At 39.8% G+C, this 25528-nt stretch overlaps 1 long non-coding RNA gene across 1 annotated transcript; it reads left to right on the top strand.

Annotated features, from left to right (window-relative positions):
- Positions 1 to 586: 586 nt before the first annotated feature.
- Positions 587 to 11791, top strand: LOC112670088 (uncharacterized). The gene is made up of 3 exons (XR_003142752.2): positions 587 to 851; positions 6704 to 6795; positions 11551 to 11791. It is a non-coding gene; the product is annotated as an uncharacterized LOC112670088 (long non-coding RNA).
- Positions 11792 to 25528: the final 13737 nt, after the last annotated feature.

Here is a 25528-nt window from a genome sequence, read left to right as displayed (position 1 = left end):
AGATTTTATTTATTTATTCATTCATGAGAGACAGAGAGAGAGAGAGGCAGAGACACAGGGAGAGGGAGAAGCAGGCCCCATGCAGGGAGCCTGATGTGGGACTCCATCCCAGGTCTCCAGGATCACGTCCTGGGCCAAAGGCAGGTGCCAAACCGCTGAGCCACCCGGGCTGCTGGAGACGTTAGTTCTTATATTCAAGTTATATAAAGTTCCTAGCAGGATAAGTAAAAATAAATCCATACCTGCTATAAAATCTTGGGTTAAATCTGGACTCTCTCCTATTTAAATGTGTCATATTTCAAGTTACTTTATTTCTCTAAGTGCCAAGTTCTTTATTAAAGTAGTGATAGGTATAGCCTTTAGGAATTTTTTTAAAGGATTACAAATTCTTTGACACTTCTCCTAACAAAAGGTGAGGTCTGTGTCCCCTACTCTTGAACCTGAGCAAACTTGTGACTGCTTCAGTCAGTGGAGTATGGTCAGATCAATGCTTTGTGATTCCTAAGGTTAAGTCATAAAAGGTCTTGGCAGCTTCTGTCTGGTGCTCTTGGAATAGTTGCGCCTCCTTTAGGGTGCTACCTTTCAGAACACAGCTGCTATCCCTCTGAGAAGCACACATTACATAAGGAACTATGTATGGGCACACCAGTCAAGTCTAAGCTGAACTCAGCTTTTAAGTCATCCTATGTTAGGTACCATACATGGGGGTGAAGAAATGTTGTGCAGGTTTCAGTTCCCGGCTCTTAGCCATGCTGTCCTGGGAGAAGACTGAGATGGACTGGTATTAGTGACTCGGGAACCCTGGACCACAGGCCTTGAAAGTAGATTTTCTCAGGAATGAGTATACAATGGTAAGATAAGAAAGCTAAGTATGGGCCTAGAAAAATCCCACTAGTAAAGGGAAGGGCTGAGAAGACAGAGCAAGAATGCTCCAAGAGGGGAAAGGATGCATGGCAGGAGTCCCAGAAAGGAGCAGCACTGAAAAGGAATTTGGAAACATATCCATCCCTCTCCTATGGGGCCCAGTCTTTGGGGGCAGGAAGAAGTTTAAGTTGGATGTTAACAACATAGAACTGAGTAAAACTATAACTGGACCCATAGCTACAACATGAAAACTCTGCTGACATATCCAATTAACATCTCTTCTTCTCATTAAGGGCTAAGATTCCTTCTCCCAGGAGAGCTCTCAAGTTTATTTGCAACAAGGAGAGATCTAATTGTTTCTAAAAAGTGTAATCTTTCCTGTTAAAGCCTGAGACATGCCAGACACGGAAAAGCCAATTTGCTCACCCCTTTATCCCTTCAAAGAGATGACTCTAGAAAAGCTCTCTCTAAACACACCATGACCTCCACCGACACGTTTACCATACTGAGCCTCCACTTCGCTTCTTCACATGCAGACTACCTCTAGAATTAGTCGCCCAAACTGGGTCATGTGGTTGGAAAGAAAAGAATGATATCCTCTTTTTATGTATATTATTAAGGATTGTGTCTGTGACCCAATTCCTTCATCTATAAAAGGGAGAGAATTCAGCGACTATGAGCTCTAAATGGAGGGTGAGGTTCTGAAGGGATTTCAGCTGGGGACAGGAGAGTAGAACTTGCAACTCTGTGAATGACAGACAAAGTTTACTATTTTGAGGGGAGATTTCTGGGTGGGGGACTGCCAGAAGTTAGATGTGGGCAGGATATCATTTTAAAACAGAAAACTTATTTTAAAATGAAAGTAGGCCAAACCTTTTCATTGTGATTTTATATTTTCTTTTTAAATATTATCATCTCACAGAATGAGCATTTGGCTTAAATATGATCTCTGAGGTCAATGACCTGACAACACCATGATCTCAACCCTTCCCCTGGGACTGTCCTTCCTTCCCAGGCAGTCTTCTCAAAATCCTTAAACTCCCAGCCTTTTCTGTCTCCCGGAACAGCTCATTAGCTATCTCAAGAAGGTAGATTTTCTTCTATAGGCTACTAAGGCAAAAAAAAAATTAGATCCCTTTTCAAGACATAAGCTTAACATTTGCTCTCAGAGTTGTTGCTTTTGTTCTCTTGCATTCAATGACCTGTATGGGGCTGCTTTCAAGTGTTTTCACTAAGTGTTCCAACTTGGTATTGGAGGGAGGGGGGGTAAGATTGAAGTTCAGCAACATGAGCTTTTACCCTTGTGTATTGTGTGGGCAAGTTTTTTCACCTCTCTGGGCCCTGATTTCCTCATTAACAAAACAAGATGATAGCATTGACCTCACAGGGCCTTTGTAAGGGTTTCACCTAATGGAATCAGTGGTCCAGCAGAGTGCCTGGCAAAGAGATGGTGTTCAATCAATTGTAGCAATCCCCTGAGTTCCTATTGTCTGCCTTGGTCCATTCTCCTCATCTATCTCTTCCTTTCTCAACCTTTCTTTCTCTTATTTACTTCTTCCTGAGATAAAGGACCAATTCCTCATCATTCCTCCCCCAAACAAATGAGCTATGCTTGGGTAAGTAGAGCAGCCTTCTGAGACAGTAAAATCAGGAGCTTTAAGCTTTAAGCCCTTCTTATGACACCCCTATAGCAACCCCAGCTATACTCAGTCCCAGGCAGAAGAGGTAGAGAGATTTTGTGAATAAGTGTGTCCCCTAGCACAGACCTGAATGTGGTCTCTCACGAGTGTCTTATTTCTGTGATACATAGGTCCTATGCTATTGAAGCAGCCCTAATAATCCCTGCCTGCCTTCTGAGTCCAGATTAGCTGAATGAATCTGGAGGCCTTTCTCTCCATATTCGCATTCATGCACTGAAGTTTACCAAGCAAGCCTAGCTCACACTGGGGAAGCTGCAGTGGGTTCTCCCTCTGGCTTGTTAGCACATCTTCACATAATCAGCCATGAAGACACAGACACAAGAGGCAGGTTGCTAACATTTCTTTTTCATTTGTCTAATGGGTCAAGAATAGGTATAGTGTCTCAGCCCCCACAGGATCCCACATGGGGAAGCAGCAGCTCCCAGATGTATGGAACTCTGAAAACCCATCATTGGTCTATCCTAGGTAGGGTAACTTTAAACTCTTATTTTTTTCTATCACAGGGAGTGGTGATTAGGAACATGTGTTTAAAAATTCAAAGGCTACTTCCCACAGTTTTGAATTAAGAAAATTAGAAAACTGTGGGTACCATGGATTCTTCCATTGGGATAGTCAAAACCCCACCCGGCAATTTCTGAAGCCCAGCATTATGATATTTGATATTAGTCTTCACTTTCAACATTATAGTTGAGACAGTTAAAAATGTTTATTTTTATTCTCGGCATTATATGTTCCACATGTTCTACAGAGTTCGTTCTCTAGGTAAATTCCATTTTATCTAAACTTATGAGGCACTGGTATAATCAGCCTCAGATAGGTCAATGCATTGATTTTTCTGTTCAAGCTCTCCATTTTGTTTTTAATTTCCACATAGGACTAACTTCCACGAAGACTTGTCTTTCTTTTATTCAGTCCATTATACCTGAGATTTAACACAGAGTAAAAAAATATTGATTTTTTGATATCAAGAAGTGTAACTGACAGTAGCGTAACTTTCAGTATAATTCATTCCCACAAAAAAAAAAAAAAACTGCTCCTCATATGTGAGGAGGTTGAGGAGGCCCTCATGTGCATTCAGGTTGAGGAAGCATGAACTTTGAGCTGTACTGACCCGTTTCACGGGATCCCCTGGAGACCAAAAGTAAGCATTTGCAAGACATCCAGCTGGACCAAGGGTGCGGGAAGGGAACCAAGGCAAGGGTCGCATGGAAGATCAAAATTGGCATCCCCCAAGTCAGTGGGCTCACACCCTGGGCAGGTGTGTTCTTGTCCAGAGCAAAGCTTTAGGTGATTTCTTCTCCGTACATGTCCTGCGTCTAACCCCAAGTCACAGTTTTTGCTGAGCTGTATTTTCTCTTCTGCCCTTTGTAAGGCAGCTCTGATTCCAGGCACTTCCTGCTCTCACTCACCCTTGCCTGATCTAGGAGCAAATTGCCTTGGTTCCGTTTGCCAGTCATGAGTGCTCCAGGGGAGTGAGCACCGCGGGCCGCTCTGCCTGTGCGGGCCCAGAAGGCGGCCCTCGGCACTCGAAGAGGAGCTTCCGGTACTGCTCTGGGAAAAGAACCTTTCCAGACTTTTAAAGCCGGCTTTTGCCCTACTTTCGGTCCAACTGGCAAGGGGGGAAAAGCCATATAATCATGGAGTTAAAATTCTAGAATCAGTGTGCTCTTGGAGCCCGTGTAATCCTGATTATTTAACCTCTGTTTCTAGATGATTGGACACTTAAGTATAACAGCCCTGAAAAGATGAGGCTCCATCCTATTTTAAAAAGCTCCTATGTGGAAGAGACATGGGAAATTTTTCTACTTTGTCCTCAATTTTACTGGGAATCTTAAATTACTCTTAAAAAAGAAAAAAAAGAACTTTGACATACACACAGATACTAGGTGACCAGTGTGGTGGCTAGAATGGAGGGAACAGAAGAAATCTCCTAGACCATAGAGCCAAAGGAATAATGTGGGGAAGGGGGCAGAAAGGGCTGTTAGGAGCTTCCTTGTTTGTCATGTGGCAGACATATTTTATTTGTGCTGGGCTGAACTTTACTCTCTTTATCTGGCTTTGACTCATTTATCAGATCTCAACATAAACATAAATTCCTGAGGAAAACCTCCTGATCCCCATGTGCATTAATACCCAAGTCATACACTCACTGTGTCCTGTACTCCTTCACAACGCTTGACGTGAATAAAATACTTTCGAGACTGCTTAATGCCTGTCTCCCTCCGGGGGCCAGAGCTGTGTCTCTCATGTTCATCCCTGCATCCCAATGCCTAGTGCCTGGCACTTCTCAGGCACTGGAAAAGTCCTTGCCAAAAGACCACTGGGTCCAGCAGACAGCAGAGGAAGAAAATATGGCTACTTGCTATGCCTTCAGCTGGTTCTTATGCTAGAATATTAGCAATTAGCTCCCCTGTGCCTATCTCAGGAAGATACCTGGCCGAAAATAAGCCCATAAGTAAAATCAGTACTTCCTTCTTGTCAAAAAGGGGCTCCCCTATGTGAGTGGCTCCTTCTCAGGCTATGCTTCTTAGACAAAGATGCCTCTACAGTGGCCCACATCCCACAGAAAAGAGAAGCCCGGTGTGCAATAACCACTTTATGATGTTGGAGATCCAGACACCAGAGGAAGAAGTCACCATTTTAGATCAGTTTTTTGGCTCAATTACAGCTTTTGTAAACCTAGATATGCCCAAAAGCCTTTCTCTGATTAACCTCTGCCTGATACAATGTTTGACAACGGTGACTGGATATCTTTATAGTTCAAGAATCTTGAATTATAGAGGTCTGGAAAGATTGTAGTCATTCTTCTTAAGTATGAAAAGTAACCTTGTCCCCTGTTCAGAAGGATTTAGGACATGATTAAAAGTTCACCAGGCCTTATGACATCCCTTTTACTCTGTATTTCTGTGGTCTCATCTTTAGAGTGAGCAAATTCACATCGTTTCATAAAATAAAGAAACTCATCTCTGTTGTGAAAAATTATTGCCATCCCAATATTTTCTGCCATTTTACCTTTTCCATGGAGACCTCCAAGGGTGGGCATGGAAGTTGTGGATTTGCAGTACCAAAAAGGGGTACAGACACATGTAAACATGTGACATCTCCCAGCCACAAAAAGAGCAAAGAAAATCTCAGTCCCATACACACTTAAGTCTGTTTATTTTTTAGAAAGAAAAAAAAAAGATTCCTATCCTCCATGGCTCCGGATGTGCTGTGTGTATCTCTGCTTTTATATGGCTGTTGTCTATCTCTTCTGAAAAGCTGGAAAACAAGTCTCACTTATTTTGAACAGGATAGCAATAAGAGACGGGCAGGAGGCAGCTTTCACAGAATAATGGGAAGGGCACAGAAATCTACCCAGCCAAGTCCCATGGGAAGAATAGACCCTTCATATATTTGGAACACACATTTTCTGTATGCTCCAAATAAGTGTATTTGATGCACGTAGGAGGTGAGTGTGAGAGGGAAAGTAGATGGGAGAGGAATTCAATGCAGTTTACTAGATCTGCTGGGCTGATTATGAACAGAGAGATTTTCCCAATAGGGGCTTTTCCATTTCTGGGTCTTCCATACTTTGAAATATACATATCAAAAGCATCAAAAATTCCCTGTAGCAAAACTTACAGCAAAAAAAGTCTCCCTTAAGTTGAAGCTTTTCACCTCTGACACCAGAAACTGTTCAATCCCTCACCACTGCTGGCGTGTAATGGAGAATTGCATCCATCCTGGTTCCATGAGTGATAATAGATATCACTCACACTCAGCTCCAGCTTTTCCCAAGGAGACATCAATTCAGACTTTTCACTTACTTCTCGTAAAGAACCCATAAAGCTGCCTCAACCACACAACAAAGAGATGTTCAAAAGCCAAGAAAATGATACTAAAATTACATTTCTGTGGTTTTTTTTTCCCTTTTTCTGCAGTTTCTCAAGCCTCTTCTCCATGCCCACCCCCCTGAGCTATTTTCCTGAAATTATCTCAAGTAAGAATGCTTTGTTCCGGCTTTGAACATTTTTCATCAAAAAGGGAACATTTTTAAGAAAGAGAGTAATAAATATTCTCCTAGGCATAAGATAATGCATTTTTGAAAAGTGAAAGACACACTGGGTTTTAACATATGAGTTTGCTCCATATTTTAGAATTCTTCTCAAAATAAGTTGTCCAAGAGTACCACAGCTGTGTTTCCACATCAGCAGCTCTGCGGTCTGCCCAACATCATTTAAGGAATAAGGTAGGACAGGATTCCTAGCTCTGGAAATCCATGTTGAAGACTATTTTGGTGAAGAATTGCATTTTCTTTGCTTTCAAGGAGCCAAAGAATGTGATTAGGCCTTCAGCTTTTTCTTATCTAGTGATTTTTAAGTTTTATAACTTTGACAGTGTGTAGATATATATGTATGTATAAGTAGCACTCACATATACAGAGGGTTGTTATATTCTATTTGCACTAGGTTTGTGTGTAACCTTAATTAATTAGTTTCCTTTCTTTTGTCAGATATTCAGAAAATTAAGGATGTCCATAAATGAATTAAAGGGAAAGTTGGTACACAACAGAAATTGCCCAGTGTGTCAGGCCCTGTGACAACAGTATATAGACATAGGGTGGTAGGGGGAAAAGTACTGGGTTGGCATTAAACAAAAGATTTGAACAGAACCTTAGCTTCTTTCTAGTTTTATGCTCTAGGAGTAATTTGTTTGACTTCTGTAAGCCTCAGTTTATTTATTTACAAAATACAGCTAATAATTCTGCCCTAGATCATAGAATAATTAAGAAGATTGGAAATAATATTGCTAAAATACCCAACATAGTGGCTGCCACATGTGGGCTCACTAAAAGTGTAGTTTGACTTCATACCGATGATCATAAGCACTCAACATGAGTATTGCACGAGTGAATATGCAGTTCTGGTGCATAAAAATATACTTGTATATGAGTGACACTGTGAGGGCCACAGCTTATGAGCAGTTTATCCAAACTCTGACCTTCTGTGTCCTTGAGACATGCACTGCAGCTGTCAAGTGGTAGAGTGCTCATGGAAAGCGGAAGCCAGCTGAGGTACCTTACCTGCTGGTTTGCAAGCTCAGAGGAAAGCCTGTTGGTCCCTGGGAAGGTTTAACCTAGGCCACAAAGAACTCAGATCCAAAAGCACATTCTTAACCATGTGATTTCTCAAGAGAGACTTCTTTATTGCCTTTGAGAAGTGATTGCCTTTAGGTGTCCAGGCACTTTGAAATACTCCAAATTTCCCATCACATGTTTCTCCATCATGCATAAGGCATCTACACAAATCATCCCTAGATATTACGCTGGCCATCCAGCTAGCTGAAGATTCCTTCTAAACTCACTTAGCTATTCTGGATAAGCACCAGTATCTGAGTGTCCTATGGGGATAAATCGTGCTGACTGTCACCTTAAGTCTTATTGAGAATGGAATGGAGGTATAAACCAATCAATCAGTCCGTTGATCAATCCATACTACCAGCCAGAACTGGGACTAGATGTGCCAGGAACATAACCTTACACAGAGCCAGGTGAGGAAATGTGAGTCCTTAATTCATTCCACAGCCTCACAGTCTTGACCCAGTACTTAGCCATGGGCTTCAACCCATTCCCCATTCCATAGCCTGTAGGTCCTAGGTCATCTACCTTACTGGCCCTCTAAGGCTTTAGTTAACCCACAGCTTGCTTATCTAGGCTGTGATACCCATCCTAACTTTTTAAGACCTTTCCAGGGGACAGATTCCCTATTTTATTCTCCCAATCACTAGCTAGAGTCTGACTGTGAATGCACTGGAATCCCAGAACCACAACAGAATATTTATTTCATTGTCCATAGTCTCTGTGCCTTACATACTAAATTAGAATTCTTAGTATTAATACTTCTTGAAATAATGCCTACTCTTTGGATATTATCTTGTCCTGAGCTTCAACTCTGCCTTACAGAGGATAATAATCACAAGTTGGTTTATTCTCCCAATGCATGCACCTAACTTCAGTGAGGAGGGCCTTTCCTGACCTGACCTTAGTGAGCCTTTCCATTGGCCTTTGGTCTCTGCCTGTCCCTCATAGGTCTGAGCTTGTCTTATTCTAGTACCATGTACTACGCTGAGGACTGATACACATCAGCTTTGTTTATCTTCCTCCACATCCTACGTTATTTCCTTTTTATGGACTAGAAAACAGTGATGTTTCTTTCTACCCATGCCTGAGAATCAAAACTTATTGGGTGAGGGAGATACATTCTCTTTCTCCAAGAGTCCTTGTGGAATATTTCTTTTTCAGTTGCTATTTTGGGCAGGGCTCAATCCCTGAGCACTCTAAACTTAATATTCTCTCTTTCTACACCAGAAGCAAACCAGAATTGAGAGATGCAACCAAGACAGGGAACTGGTTTTCTAATTTATTACAGATAAAGACAGGAATTCGGATCTTAGTACCTCAAGCCACTGGGCAACCTTCAGTAGTCACCAGTTACAGTCAAAATCATATCATCATTATATGCATGATGTTTGGCATACAAACTGCAATGATCAAGAGTTGCTAAGACTCTTTTTCCACCCCCTCACCACATAACTTGTCAGCAGTTGACATTCAAAATCCATTAATAGCATTATACTTCATTTTCCCTCTAATTTCATGTTTTGACTAAAGGAAGCCAAAACACTAGTTTACTCAATTCCAAATATGACATATAAGCCAATCTAATGAATGTATCCATGTATGTGGACATGCTTTCTAACATATGGAAAGCAATAGGCTAAAACATATTCAGGAAAACACATTGCAGTTGCCTTTCATTTGGAGTAAAAATTTGGCCCAGCCTACAAAAGCTATATTAAAAGAATGAAATGTAATAAATAATTTGAAAAAAAGAAAAATGCCTTATTGTTAATAAAACGAGAAAGGAGACAGGCTCAAAGTGGAGTGAGATTTCTATTCTCTCTGCAAAATGGCAACATTTTAAACAAGATAATGCCCTTTCTTCCCCTTCAATAAACAGCTAATCAGTTCATGAGTCACTCTGTAAGTCTTCAATAGCTGGGCTCATACATACCATACACCATCTGTTCCCCAAATTTACGAAATCCTTGCCAATGTCACTTCAGCATTAAAAACTCTGACCTTTTTTTCCCCTCCCTTGGAATAAAACTAAAAAGGTAAGATGTGTGCATAGACTTGTAGAATTTTATAACAAGGACAAGGACAAGGACAAGGACAAACTAAAACATCTTTGTGATCATTTATTCTCAACAATTGTATTAATAACCTTTTTTCTGGTTAAGTAACAATGATTATGGTTTTCAAAAGGAAAAACTCAACAAGTCTTTTTAGCCCCAGTTTAGCCAAAATTATTTTTTATCTGAGGCAACACCAGATGATTCGCTTAGAAATACAAAGATTTTATACATATGTGTGTGCTTATAACTATATGTTCTATATTATATATGTGTATTACATATAGCCACATGCTATATATTATATATATGTGTGTCTGTATATATATATAACATATGTGTATATATATACATATACATAAAATGACAGTTTTATGTATATGTAACGGTTGTTGTTATCAGTGAGATTCTATATTTTTAATAAAAATATTCCTGACTTTATAAGCAACTAATTCAGTCTTTGGGAACAAATGTGATTTTTATGGCAATAAAATAAAATAAAATCACAGCAGAAACCAACTTTATTTGTTCCCTAATTGACTATTTTCCCTTGAGCTGACTAACTTTCTTAAGTTTTGAAATTCAATGTGATTTGGAGCATTATCTTATGCAAAGTTCACAGAGAGACCTGCTTCCGGTCGTGTCTGTGGAAAGCACTGCCCAATTTCCCTGGTATTTGAAAGAACAATTCTTTCTTTTCATACTTTGCATATACAGGTTAAGTCCAACTAAGGAACACTTAATATGAAAAAAGAACATTCTAAAAAAAACATCATCAAGATTCTGCAACCTGTAAAAATGATTTGGTTCACATCTATTTTGCAGATTCCTCTGCCCTACCCCTCAGCAACTCAAACTGAATCTTGGTCACAATTTTAAAAAATAACTGCTTTATTATAATTCACATAACAAAACTCACCATTTTAAGATGTATAATTGAGTGGCTTTTCATATATTAATAGTTAATATGTCCATCATCACTAATTTTAGAATGTTTTCATCACACCAGTGAGCACTCACCCCATACTTTCCTCTCCTCAGCCGCTCTCAATGTCTAATATACTTTCTCTCTCTATGAATTTGCCTATTCTGGACATTTCATCTAAATGGGATTATATAATATGTTGTCTTTTGTGTTAGCTTCTTTGACTTAGCAAAGCGTTTTCACGGTTCATCCATGTTGCAGTATGTATCAGTACTTCACATTATTATTTTTTTAAGATTTTACTTATTCATGAGAGACATACATGAATACAGAGAGAGGCAGAGACACAGGCAGAGGGAGAAGCAGGCTCCCTGAGAGGAGCCCGATGCGGGACTCAATCCTGGGACTCCAGGATCATGCCCTAGGCCAAAAGCAGGTGCTCAACCGCTGAGCCACCCAGGCATCCCAACTTCACATTACTTTTATGACCAGATACAATTTCATCATAAGGCTGTACTATATACTGTTTTTCTATTCATCAGTTTATGATTATCTGGGTTATTTCCAATTTCTAACATTATGAATAATGATGCTATAAACATTCAACTGCAAGGTTCTGTGTGGATATATGTTTTAAATTCTCTTGAGTACTTACTGAGGAATAGAATTGCTGGGTTGTATGGTAATTCAATGTTTAACATTTTAAGGAACTGCAACCCGGCTTTTCCAAAATAGCTGTATTCCTTTATTTTCCCACCAATGTGTGAGGGTTTCAGTTTCTCCACATTCTCGCTAACACTCATTATTGTCTTTTTTTATTTTAGTCATCCTGGTGGGTGAGAAGTGGTACTTTATTATGGTTTTGATTTGCATTTTTTTTTCTAGAGAGAGACTGTGTGTGCAAGTGAGGAGTGGAGCCAGACAAGGGGCTCAATTCCACAACCCTGTGATCAGGACCTCAGCTGAAATCAAGAGCCAGAAGTTCAACCAACTGAGCCACCTAGGCTTTGCATTTCTGTAATGACTAAGGATACTGAGCTTCTTTTCATGGGCTTATTGGCCAATAATGTCTCTTCTCTGGAGAAATGTCTATTCAAATCCTTTGCCCATTTGTAAATTATGCTATTTGTAGTTTTACTATCTAGTTTAAAAGTTCTTTATATTATTTAAATACAAGTGCTTTATTATATATATATATATATATATATATATATATATATATATATAATTTGCAAACATTTTTTTTCCATTCTGTGGTTTGTCTGTTCACTTTCTTCATGGTTTCCTTTGAGGCAAAAAGATTTAAATTTAGATGTAGTCCAATTGATGTATCTTTTTTCTTTTGTTGCTTTTGCTTTTGGTGTCATATCTAAGAAACAATTATTGCCTAACTAAAGGTCAAAAAGATTTGCTCTGACATTTTCTTCTAAGAGTTCATTTCTACGATCCATTCTTTGTTCACTCTTTTATCTACTAACTCAGCAAACTATGGACATTGTTTTCACATTTCTCATTATCCAAGTTGGAGTTTGCTGATTAGGATGGTCAGACACACCTGCTTAATGATGCCATGTAGTTCAAGTCACTACCAATTTAGTTCTGCTTCTAGACTGCTTCTAGAGAGGACTGTTCACGTCCTCTCAGTTCCCACGAACGATGATAGCAAATCAGAAGTGCAAACCCCCAAATATATATTTTTTCTTTTCACAGAACATTCTTTCAAAAGAAAGCACTATTCTTTTTCTCCTAGGTTTTGAAAACAGTGAAATTTACATATGATTTAAAACACCACTACTGATTCTATTTCTATCCTACCACAGTTTAAGAATCTCTAGCATTTGAAACATGAAGCTACAAAATTGAGGTGTTCAATATTTTAATCCTTTTGTATCCCGAAAACTAAAACAGGAACTGCAAATACAAAGTATTGAAACATATTCATGGGATTCAAAACATCACAGAGTTTCAACACCAAATAGCTAGAAAATTGTCCCTTTCCTTTTCTTATTTTTTGCTTTGCCAGAGATCTAGCTGGTAAGTTACTATTTCCTGGCCTACTTTCCCTATTGAAAATAAAGACACTGACATTTATTTCCTCCTCCTCTCAGGGGACTAATGCTATTTGAGAAGCCTTAGTATGTTTTTGTCTCAGAGCCTTGAGAAAGGGACAGAATGGAAAACCCAGAGTGTCACTAGAGCAGAGAACAATCTCCACAGTGTGTGTGGTGCATGTTCTGATAATGAACAGCAGACAAATTTTTTCCAGAGCAATAGCAATATCCAAGAACACCATGCCACAGAGAACGGTGTGAATCAGCTTCTCTCCCTTACCTGTCAACACACAGTCTGCTTGGAACTATCTGTTCTGGACTATCACAGAATCTTGCCTTTTGTGTGAATTCTGCAAATTGGCAAGTCATTGTTCCATGCTCTGACTCCTCTCTGCTCTACTCCTAAGGAAATGGTCTTAGGACTACAGTTGAAAAATTCATCTTTAAGGGAAGAACCCTTGGTCATACTCTTGGTGATGAATGCATATCACAGCATGGCAGAAGCTATAGTTTACTGTAGGATAGGAAAAAACAGTATATTGTATGTATGTATATTCTACATACATAATTACATATTAATTTATTTACATCTTTAAACCAAGAGCTAATATGGTGAAATGATCCATTTTAAGTCCGGTTTGATTAAATAAAGAAACCAGAAGATGGGAAAACTCTGTACTTCCATTGTTGTGTTTTTATATTGCTTTCCTATTTCTGTGCAGTTGAAACCATAACAGCAGAGAGATTATATCTGATGAATCAAAAAAAATGAAAATACAGCTGGACGAATGAGTGAGTGAGGTATTTGTGACTTCTATGTACTATGTCACTTCATAATATATAGAGAAAGCTTGCTGGGTTATATACTTTAGATCTGGAAAGTCCCTTGAATTTCTTTGGGGTAAAGTTGCTGTGAACAATACAAAACAGACTTTTTTCTGACATCAGTTATATCTTATAGTCATAAATTCTATAAAAAGGACAAAAGAAGAAAAATATTCTAGCAAATAAATTTCATGGAATTCAGGAAAACAGTTTAATGCAAAACGTGTTGTAAATATGGAGGATTGTGAAGTCTGTTCTCTGCCCTATCCCTAAAGATAAGTGGGCTTGTTTGGAAAGGTACAACTCTTACAGATAATTTGGTGACCTGAATTTATTTTTCATTTTAGCTCCTGAGAAATATTACGGGGATTTAATTTTTAAATCTTTGGGTGATTTTCAAATATCAAGTTTAATTTAGTTTAATAAACATTCACTCTATTTAGTACGTATCTTGTTTAATGTTCAAGTATCCATTGTATTTTGGTTTTAGTCTCACTTTTCAGGGGTCTGCTACCCTTTGGTGCCATGGTTCCATTTCTCTCAGAGGATCTTTTATATGTCAGAGAAAAGTAGAGTTGCATATCTCCAAGCACAAAAGGAGGAATATTTCTTGTTCTTTCAGCCCTCCCTGGCTTCATTTTCTGTTATCCAAGGAGCAAGCCATCAAAAATTAATGTTGAGAGATGACAAGTATCTTGGCTATTCAAGTCAGTAGCAAAAATAATAATTTTTTCATGGACTTTGTACTTTCATAAGTGTGAATAATTCATGAGGTGCCAGTTTGGGTAAAAGTCAGCTCAATGATAGATTTGAGCCAGTCCAGAAAATTTCCTAAGGAAAACTGCAATATAGTAGAGCCTCAACATTTAGTCCTGCAGTTAAAAAGCATCTCTACTCTTTTAGTCTTGAATTCAGATTCTTAAAATTGGTAAGTTAAAATTTCAGTAAGAATTAATTATTTTCTAACCTGGACATGAACCTTGGTATTGAATTATTAAAGATGGTAGCCCCTAGGGATCTACCAAAAAAGAAGAATAGTATTTTGCCCGAGAATTAGTTCATTTTTACTTTTCACATCTCAAGCAGGGAGACAGACAGAAATTCCAGAGCAAGCACCAACTCAGCTCTTCCAATGTGCATTCAACCCCACTCCCAAAAACGAGAGTACCATACTTCAATCAAGGCTCATAGAAAGCCCAGACAAGGACAGCTAGAGGAAGACAACTGGAGAGAAAGCCATGTGGCCATGAACCCAAACAAAATATTCTAATTTAGTCTTTTGAAGTGTATGGCTGGAATCAATATAGTCATAAATAGTGCTCTGGTGGGAAGGGACAATTTTCTTCATACTAAAGTTTACATCATGAAAGACCACCTCACCAAACTCAGCCCCTCTGCATGGCCTTCAAGATCTTTTCTCATCTGGCCTCTTCTTCCCTCTCCATACTCAACTTCTCATTTGTTGGTCCCTACTCCACACCCACTGTACGGAAGTTCCAGCTGTCCCAAGCTTCTTTCAGTGCTCCAAATGTGCCACGTCCTCTCTGGGCTCCTGGTAACATCATCCCTGCCATCTCAGTCAGTCACTGTTTCCCCTGGACACTCTCCCTGAATCCCCTAATCAGCCGAGATATTGGTACTCCATGCAGTAGACCTAATGTAAGATGTTTTCTCAGCCCACATGGGTACATGAGCTAAATTAGGCCAGTCAGATTCTCTCTTGAGAATTTGGTTTGGAACCTAGCATAATAACTCATTTTAGTTCATGTTAGAAATAAGAAGAGAGGTAAGCTCAGTTGGGTTGCCAGTGTGGGGCATCCATATTCTGCCATGTGTGTAAAGAAATAATAATAATAGTAATAGTAATAATAATAATAGCCAGCCTTCAAAGAAGGAAAGAGATGCCCAGAAAGAAACAAATGTGCAAGATCACATGGCTTCAGGAAGATGAAGAACAAGAAACCAGCTGCCTTTCTTCCAATAGCTCTGTTTCCTACCCTTTTGGTTTCCTGGGAATTACCTCTACCCACATTTTAAATCACCAGTTTTTGCTCCTTGTGGGTTTCTGTCACTTACATCCAAATGATTCCAGACTCAAACACTCCTCCTGTATGTGTTTATGGCATTCCGTCATTCTTCTAGCATTGTACTTGCCCCTCCTTTGAATTTGCTTATTTATTGATCTGGAGTTGTCACTGAGCTTTGTCTCCATCAGGACAAAGATTATATGTATCAGGGTTACAACCTGTGGCATGAAGCATTGAATATGTAAGAAAATAAATATTTGTTGAATCAATGAATGATTTCTTATAAAACTTCTGATGTTATTTGGCTTGGATGGACCGTGGAACATTCTCATTCTCTCTCCTCTCTGGCTGTCTAAGGTTTCAAGTCATAGCCCTGACTGTAAACATCCACCTAGTGTTTAACAAGAGGAAAAAAATCTATGCAGAGGCACCTGGGTGGCTCAGTCAGTTAAGAATCTGACTCTTGGGGATCCCTGGGTGGCTCAGCGGTTTGGCGCCTGCCTTTGGCCCAGGGCGCAATCCTGGAGTCCCGGGATCGAGTCCCACATCGGGCTCCCGGCATGGAGCCTGCTTCTCCCTCTGCCTGTGTCTCTGCCTCTCTCTCTCTGTCTATCATAAATAAATAAGTAAATTTTGAAAAAAAAAAAAAAGAATCTGACTCTTGATTTCAGCTCAGGTCATGATCTCAGGGTTATGAGATAGAGCTCCATATCAGCACTGAGCCTGGTTATGATTCCTTCTCTGCCTCTCCACCCACCCCCTCCCCATTGTGCTCTCTCTCTCTCTTTAAAAAAAGGAAAAAATCTATGTAGGCCTTCAGATTTTTCCCCCAACTTAAAAAGAGTAAAAATAAAGACCAGAGAGATTCTAAGTGTCAGAGGGACTCATGGGCCACACAGGCAGCATAAGAAGGATGCAGGCAGACTCTAAGAGCACAGACCGGGTCCCCACTGACAGCCAGTGAAAGTAATGGGGTCCTCTGTTTTATAATTGCAAGGAGCTGAATTTGGCCAACAACCCTGAAAAAACTTAGAGCTGCTCCATCCCCAGAACCTCCAGAAAGGGATGTAGGCCTTGATGTAGGCCTTGTGAGCTTCTAAGCAATTGAACCATGCTGTTCCTAGACTTCTGACCTTCAGAATTGTAAGATAATAAATATGTGTTGCTTTAAGTGGCTAAATTTGTGGTAATTTGGTACAACAACAATAAAAAATTAATATATGCAATAACTTGGATGGCTCCCAGGGGACTTATGTTAAATGAAAAAAAAAATTCACTCTCAAAAGGTTACCTTTGAGTAAAGGTGAACTGCTCCATTTATACAATAGTTTTGAAATAACTAATTATAGAAATGGAAAACAGATTACTGGTTGCAAAAGGCTGGGAGAAGTGGGGAGGGAGCTGGATATGACTAAATGGCAGTGTAATAGATCCTCACCTTGAGGAAATTATTCCGTAACTTAACTGTAGTGTAGTTACGTGAATCTACACAAATGATAAAACTACATGCAACTAAATACACACACACACACACACACACACACACAATTGCATGTAAAACTGATGGAATCTAAATAAGGTCAGTGGATTGTATCAAAGTCAATAACCTGGTTGTGATATTGCAACCTATAGTTATGCCCGACATGACCACTGGGGGAAACTCTTCTCTCTGCATTACTTCTTACAACTACACGTTAATCTACAATTACCTCAAAATAAAAGGTTAATTAAAAAAAAAAGGATTTAATAGATATAAAATGCATATGTTAATAGTAAAATTATTTTCAATTAATGTATTCCTGATATAAAAACCATTGTCTTCATTTAATTATTATCACGGAAGCAGAAAGATTAAGTATATTACATCATCATGGCTTTGACTTCAAAATGAACTGAAAAATAAGGTGAAGTCCACCTCTGCCAATTTGTTATTGTTCGCTTGAGCTTGCATTATTAAGGCTGTCTTTCAGCAACATTTTTTTTTTTCTGCAGAAATCTCTTTAGAGGACATTTGCCCATTTGGTGGCATTCCTTTCCTTAAAACTAGACAATGGTATTCACGAATCCACTTAAACACAATATGTCTGTTTGCTCTTGCTGCTGTAACAAATTACCACAAATGTAGTGGCTTAAAACAACACGAATTTAATATTTTTACCATTCTGGAGGTGGGAAACCCAAAATGGGTCTCACTGGGGAAAAATGAAGGCTTCGGCAGGGCTGTGTTCTTTCTGGAGGCTATAGGCGCAGCTCTGCCTCCACGACTCTTCTGGCTGGCAGGAGCTGCCGGGATGTCTTGGCCTGTTGCTCCTCCCACAATCCTATGGCTCTGAACTCTGTTTTGGTTGCTACAACTTTCTCTAGGACTTTCCTGTCTCCCTCTTTCATTTACTGTCAGGCCTCTGGTGATTATACTGGGCCTACCCAGATAACCTTGGGTAACCTCCGCATCTCAAGATCCCTTTACTTAATCACGTCTGCAAATTTCCTCTTAGCGAGGCAGGTGATACCCACAGACCCCAGAGACTAAAGCACAGACCTCTTTGGGGGGCCATTATTCCACCTGCTGCACAGGACACACACACACTGCAGCCTGTTGCCCTGTAGAAAAATGTGTACAGACGTGTGGTGCCTCCCCTGGCACTCCTGTGACATGGCACTGGCGCTACTCCCCAGGACATCCCATGTACCGAGTCCCAAGAGCATTTCACGTGGAGATCTAGAGAAGGCACCAGCTTTGATCCGCGTACAAATATCGTAAAAACCCAATACCCCCTTCACATTGAGGTCACATCCTCTTTCCATGCCTCGCTGGACTGCTGTGCGGCCCCTGAGCGTGGGCCCCACTTGGAGGCCTCTTCTCTCAACAACCCCTCGCATCTGTGGGGCAAGGCGGGGCCACGGGGAACGTTTATTCAATGCAAACGGCCCTGTGAGGTGGATACAGTTTCCATCTTATGCCTCAGGACTCTCCAGCCTCGGAAGTTCGGGAGCTCGATGGAGGACAAAGCTCAAAATTGGCTGCCTGAAGAACCGCAGTCTGCGGGCCCAGCAAGCAGTTCTTCCACTGAGGCGGCGGGAGAGAGCTTCTGGCCAAAGAAGGAGCAAGGTTTGCCCTATCCAGGGAGAAAGCATCCTCAGTTTTCTAGAGCCAGTAACAGTAAGGGTGGTGCAGGCACAGAGCCTGGTTCAAAATGCAGGATGATTTCACACCCGCTGCTGAGGCAGCAACCGATTTCCTCACGTTCAGACCCTCTCCGCAACCAGGACCAGGTCTGGCAACCAAAATCACTGGGGCTCCAAGAAGTCAGGACAGAAAAGAAAAGCTGTATTGTTTCGGGCACATTTTCTTTTCTTTTGTATTTCATGAGGTCACAAATAGTTCTAGGGCTTTTTCCCCCTCGTGGCTTTCTTTTGCAGAGGATATTACAAATGATAGTGATTCCATGACAGGCATTCTTTTTTCCCTAAATGGTTCAGAGAACTCCAGAGGACACAAGGCTATTTTTATTCAGTGGCGCTTGGGAGTCAAAATAGAGGAAGAGCTGTGCACTGGTGTCCTGACAAAGGGAGCAAATGCATTCATGAGCAATCCTGAAAGGATGACACAAGCTAATAGAAAATCAGGGAAATGCAGATGTAATTATACAGAGAATCACAAGACATGGACTTAGAGGTAATTTGGAACAGCATGACTGAGCAGCAGAGGAATATGGAAATTTGTAACTGATAAACAGTAGTAGCTTGCCCGAATTTTGAGAGGTGGTTTGAAAGGTCTAATGGACAAATTACATAAAAGGCATTTAGTGGAGCTTAGCTCTGATGTTAACTGACTTTAATATGTAACTAAATGCTAATTTTGGCCCAATGCATCATTTCATACATTTGATCCATGGAGCTGGAAATATTGATCTTTAGATTGTTGTGGAACAAAGTAATTAGACTTATAAATGGCTTTTAATCTACAAATAATGAGAACCAAATATTTGAAAGTGACACCAACATTGGGGCTTGCAAAAAGTATATAGGTTTCTGTTTGCTGGGATAATTATCCATTTGTGAGAGTTGCATATGCAAGCCAAACCTCCTAATTGATTTACTTAGAAAATTACATTGAGGTCACATTATATTAGCAAGGGAAATGGAAAGCAGAATTAATGACCTTGGTACTATAAGCTAGAGTAAACAAATGTTGCTTCAATTATCTGATTCTTTCAGATGAGACTTTCAAGTTGTAAATCATCTGAATTGCATTGTTACTGAATTTCACTTCGCCAAATTAGACAAAATCTGAAAGAGTAAGGAAGCCCCCTCCTAGAGGACTTGTTGAGGGACTTCAACACAGCTGAATTAGTCAGAATATGTTTTATATACTGGCCAAATATTTGACCAGCTCCTTAACTTTCCAGTTTTGTAAAAATGTAATTATAACAATAGAATTATACTGGGAGTATAATTCAAAAGAAAGTTACTTTGGACCTGGGATAATTTACTTTTATTTTTCAAAGGGTTTGTGTTTGAGATGCCTGAAAATTTTAAAGCCATGTGGGAATTAAGAGCTATTTAACCTAGTGATATCTATTCACCTATTCACCAGCCAATAGTGCTTTTGCTGGGCTACCTGCCTATGAATTTATAGGTAATTTCCCCAACTTCAGACAGGAAAAAAGTTTTCCAGGAGGGGAAAAGCCTTCAGCTTTTGTTATTAGTTTTTTAAGTACAATTTCTAGGCCTTGTCCTAGATATTCTGATTGAGCAGTTTTTTCGGTGGGACTCTGAAATGTGTATTTTTGACAAAACATCCCAGGCAATTCTTTGATCTAACTATTTGTGGAAACCACTGATGCTAGTCCAACCTCTTGAGTCTTTGGAGATGCAGAATCTGAAGGCTGCCTTGTTCAGAGTCAGATGAGGGAGGAGAATCTGAGCTCCCTAAGGCCTAGTCCCTTGCAGTTCCTTCACCAAGCAGGGCCACTGGTGACATTCCTTCCATCCCCCGTGAATGTGAATTCAGAGTGAAAGGAGTGTGAGGAGGTGCTCAGCTCTGCATCACAGGCAGAGGGGAGGATGGCTGGCACTAGGGTTGATTGTTAATTTGACCCATTTCCTTCTTTGGGAAATCTTAAAGAAAAAAGTTTCACGGGCTTATACTTTAATAAATGAAATCCTGGCTGAAAATTGGAGAATGGGTTAGATAGTATCTCAATGGTATCTCTTCAAGCCCTGAACATTCTATGCGCCTGCAATTTAGTCACAAAAGGAACCCATTTGCTGTTTCACTTTCTTCTGTTAAGATGCTTTTCCCAGAAGCTTCCACAAATGGACAAACCTTACTTTCCATCACCTTATTTCTACGTAGCTTTTCTTCTCTGAAAGGATAACTACACTGTAAACACTTATATATGCAAAACCCATCCCTCCCTGCCTTTGACACTTAACACATTCAGATCAAATCTACAGATAGCCTAAGTGGCTGGGCTTGCAGCTGGTTTAGCATAAATACAACAGCACCACCTTGTGTTGCATTCCTGAGAGAATATACCTCTAGAAGGACAAAAGCTTGGGTGAGGAGAGGTGCCTCAGGATACAGCAGCCAAGCCTCCCATTTGTACTATTGAAAGCAATTATGGCTTCTAGTTCTTGTAGGAATTACCAGCCTACAATTTTCTCCTATAAAATTTACGTATATTATTATATGTACTAAATCTACATGTAAATCTAATATAGAATTGTTTTCTATATAAATATATATCCTATAATATTTATTACATATTTTAAGATACATGTATTAATAAAAGCCTAGACAAGCACAATGTTTTAGCAAATATTTTAGAGGGAAAAGTTACAGTCAACTTTAATTTCAACATACTTGAAGGTAAAGGCACATTTAAAGCTGTTGAGATGCCTCGTTCTCTTTCTGACACTTTTTTTCCCTAAAGGTTTACCCATATTTGGAGAATTAGTTCTTAAAGAATACATTTGTCTGCTAAGTGGAGAAAAAGGTTTTCCACAACACCTCTCTTGCAATAATTCTATGATGGATAATATGAATAAAATAGTGCTCTTGTAGGTAAAATCTTTATTTCCCAAATAGCCCTGTAGAGTGTTATTCACATTTAATTTTCTCTATGGGGCGAGCTGAGAAATTAATACATGGATATCAGCTTGGGGTTAAAGGACTATATTTCTAAGACACCAAAATAGAAATATTGCCCAACCAAAACATGCCAGTTTTGTCTAATTTTTTTCACCAGGAACAACACAATTAAGGAAAACTGTTTTCAATTCAGTTTGAAATGTCAAGATCAGTATAACAAATTAGCAATTCTCTGTCCATGAAGTCATCTGGAAAATTGAGTCTGAGGTCTTACAACCTACACATGATTACAGAATGGAAAGTTAGAGGACTGGAAGAGAGCAAACTTCAGAGCCTTTTCTGGAACAAGCTGCGCAGAAAGCCCTGCAGGAGGCTCAATCATGTTGCTTTGCAGTTGTTAAGAGGAGGATTCTGTTCTGTCTTCTGTTTGTTTGCCATCATTGATCCAGTCTTGTGGACTTTTACTGTGCTAATAACTTTGAATAAGACTGGCACAAAGAAGAAGGAAAGACATCTTCCTTCATTAGCCATGTTGTTTCCAGTGAAAAGATCACACAAGTGGCATTATCTGGTTGGAAGATATTTCTGTTTTTTAGATAAAACTTGTTTATATTGCATACTCCAATTAAATCACAATCTGATTTATAAAAATAGTGAATTTGTGGTTCTGACGGGCACACTATAATTTTAAACACACATGTAATGGGAGTATCAATCAGAAAGTTGGTGGGCATCCAGCAAATGTGATGAATGCACAAACATGATGAAAATGTTCATCCTCCCTTCAAGCCAAGCCACCCTCAGAAAACTCCAAGAGCTAGTCATTGGTTTACCAAAAACAATCTCTTGACTTGTCTTCCTAAACACTGCTAGTTCTCTGCACAAAGAAAGGTTCTACTCCTTTTCCTAGCCTTTCGTTCAGAGTGGCTCCCATACCTAGAACAGAAAGACAACTTCACACTACCATCCACTAGACCTTCACTGGAATTTTCTCTCATTCAAGTGCCTGCCCTATCTAGCTGAGAATTACTTCACATGCCCCCACAGAATCTGAATACAGTCAGCTCTAAGTATTCATAAGAAATTCTCCATCTCATCTGCTATATGCAGAAAGCAGGCTTATATCTCCATTCCCAGTCAGTGTGGCTCAGTCAGGTCAAACACATTCTATTTTTTATTTTTTTAATATTTATTTATTTATTAGAGAGAGAGCCCGCACGAACAGGAGGGGCAGTAGGAAAGGGAGAAAGAATCCCAAGCAGACTCTGCTGAGCACAGAGCCCAACGCCAGGCTTGATCTCATGACCCTGAGATCATGACCTGAGTCAAAAACCAAGAGTCAGATACTTAACCAACTGTGCCACCCAAGCACCCTGCTCAAACATGTTTTAAATTAATTCAAGTAAAACGCTAGTAGAAAAGGAAATCTTTTTAAAAATCCTGTAATGTATTCTAAAGAGAATTTTTTATTTAGTCGTTACTTGAATTACATTAATTTTGCCTTTTAGCAAAATATACATATTTTGCCAATAGCTATTTTATTCTTATCCAGATACATCTTGAAAAAAATTTTTATTCGTCTAATTTGGTTCCTGAGGAGATTTTGACTTAATTTCTAGGATCTCTTAATTTTATACTGCCAGTTACATGGCTTCTCACTCAGGGGACAAGAAATTGCTGTTGATAATGGGATAATAATAATTTCCTAGACTGGTGGACTAATTTCAGAAACCATTGGTATTTATTAACTGGACGGTATATTAATTTGCTCAGGCTGTTGTAACAAAATACCACCCACAGAATTGCTTAAACAACAGAAATTTAGGGGGCACCTGGGTGGCTCAGTGGTTGAGCATCTGCCTTTGGCTCAGGTTGTGATCCCAGGGTCCTGGGATCGAGTTTCCCATCAGGTTCCCTATATGAAGCCTGCTTCTCCCTCTGCCTATATCTCTGCCTCTCTCTGTGTGTCTCTCATGTGAATGAATAAAAATCTTAAAAAAAAAAAAAAAAAGCAACAACAACTGAGATGTATTTTCTCACAGTTCTGGAGGCTGGGAGTCCAAGATCAGGGTGCCGGCAGAACTGGTTTCTTGTGATGCCTTTCTTCCTGGCTTACAGATGACCACCTTGTCACTGTGTCCTCACATGGCCTTTTATCTGTGTGCACTTGGAAGGAGAGGGCACTCTGGTGTCCCTTTCTCTTCTTGTAAGACCACCAGTCCCACTGTATTAGGGCTTCAACATATGAATTTTAGGGGGGCACAATTCAACCCTTAACATTTCTTTCTCTGGCCCCCCAAAATTTGTGTTCTTTTTGTATACAAAACACATCCATCTCCTGCCCAAAACCCACAAAATCTTAACTCATTCTAGCATCAAGTCTTATCTAAATAGCATCTAAATCAGGTATCAGTGAAACTTGAGGCAAAATTTCTCTCCAGCTGTGAACCCGTGGAACCAGATAAGTTATGCTCTTCCAAAATACAGCGGTAGGAGAGGCACAGGATAGGTATTCCTATTCCAAAAGGGAGAAATCGGAAACAAGAAAGGGGTGATGGGTCCCAAGCAAGTCCAAAGCTTAGCAAGACAAATTCTGGTAATCTTAAGGCTTGAAAATAATCCTCTTTGGCTCAATGCTCTTCCTACATGTAGGCCCATTAGACCAATGATGATGTAGCACTCAGACAATTTTTAGAATATAGCAGATTCCTAAGACTCACCACATTTCCCTTTCTTTCTTTCTTTCTTTCTTTCTTTCTTTCTTTCTTTCTTTCTTTCTTCTTTTTTTTTTTTAAAGATTTTTATTTATTTATTTATTCATGAAAGGCACAGAGAGAGAAAGGCAGAGACATAGGCAGAGGGAGAAGCAGGCTCCAGGCAGGGAGCCTGATGTGGGACTCAATCCTGAGACCACGGATCATGCCCTGAGCCAGGGGCAGGTGCTCAACTGCTGAGCCACCCAGGTATCCCTCCTTTCTTACTGTTATAGAGAGAAAGAACATGATTTCCTTTCACCTATAATCTTTAATTCTATAAACTAAAGACCTGTATTTACATTAAAATAGTTCAAATGTGGATTTTGGTAAAGAGTTCAGTGTCAGCTTGTTGACCTCTAATTTTGATGAAGAACGCATCGCTCAGTCAGTAGTGAGCTTGACTTCAGTAACTATTACATAGATGTTCAATTTAACCGGAGGCTGGAACTCTAACAATAAATCCATGCAAATCAAGGAGATGGTAGCAGAGCCTTAAATTTTCTATAGTTTCACTAGTGAACGAATATCCACAACATTCTTTGGAATGCTCAGATGGCTTCTAAGTACGTCAAGATCATCAGCAAGTTTTCTAGCAAAAAACCAACCTCCTCTGTATTGGCCCAGAAGGTTGGGCCTACTTTCTCCATACCTAAAGGTGAACACTCAGTGAAGGCACTGCAATACAGAGAAGTCTTTTATATGTCAGGTACAACACAAAATGTCTCCTTCCCAGGGATTTCACTACGTCCACTATGCCCCTGGAGTGCTCTGAGGTAGGCATCAATGCCACAAGACATGGTGAAGTAGAAGTCAGGAGAAAATATCGATACACTATCCTTACTCTCGATGAAAAATGTCTGTGTGTGTGTTGGTGGGGAGAGTCCTTTACAAAAATTTCCATAGCCAAAGCTCTGCTTTTGAAACAAGCCACAGATCCATGGCAAACTTCCATGGAGTACGGATTGAAAATTCTTATGTAGAAGAATAGCCTGCTTGTTTTCAGAAGAAAGGCGGGAGAACTGCCTAGAACCCCACCCACTAACGATATCAACATTTTCCGGAAAGCTTGCCCATAAAATGGTTCCGCCTGGCTGCACAGAGAAAGCA

Source organism: Canis lupus, chromosome 25 (assembly GCF_003254725.2).
Source record: "Canis lupus dingo isolate Sandy chromosome 25, ASM325472v2, whole genome shotgun sequence".
NCBI classification, from domain to species: Eukaryota; Metazoa; Chordata; class Mammalia; order Carnivora; family Canidae; genus Canis; species Canis lupus.
Note: the sequence above shows the minus strand (reverse complement) of the source record. Positions and strands in the feature narration are given on the sequence as shown.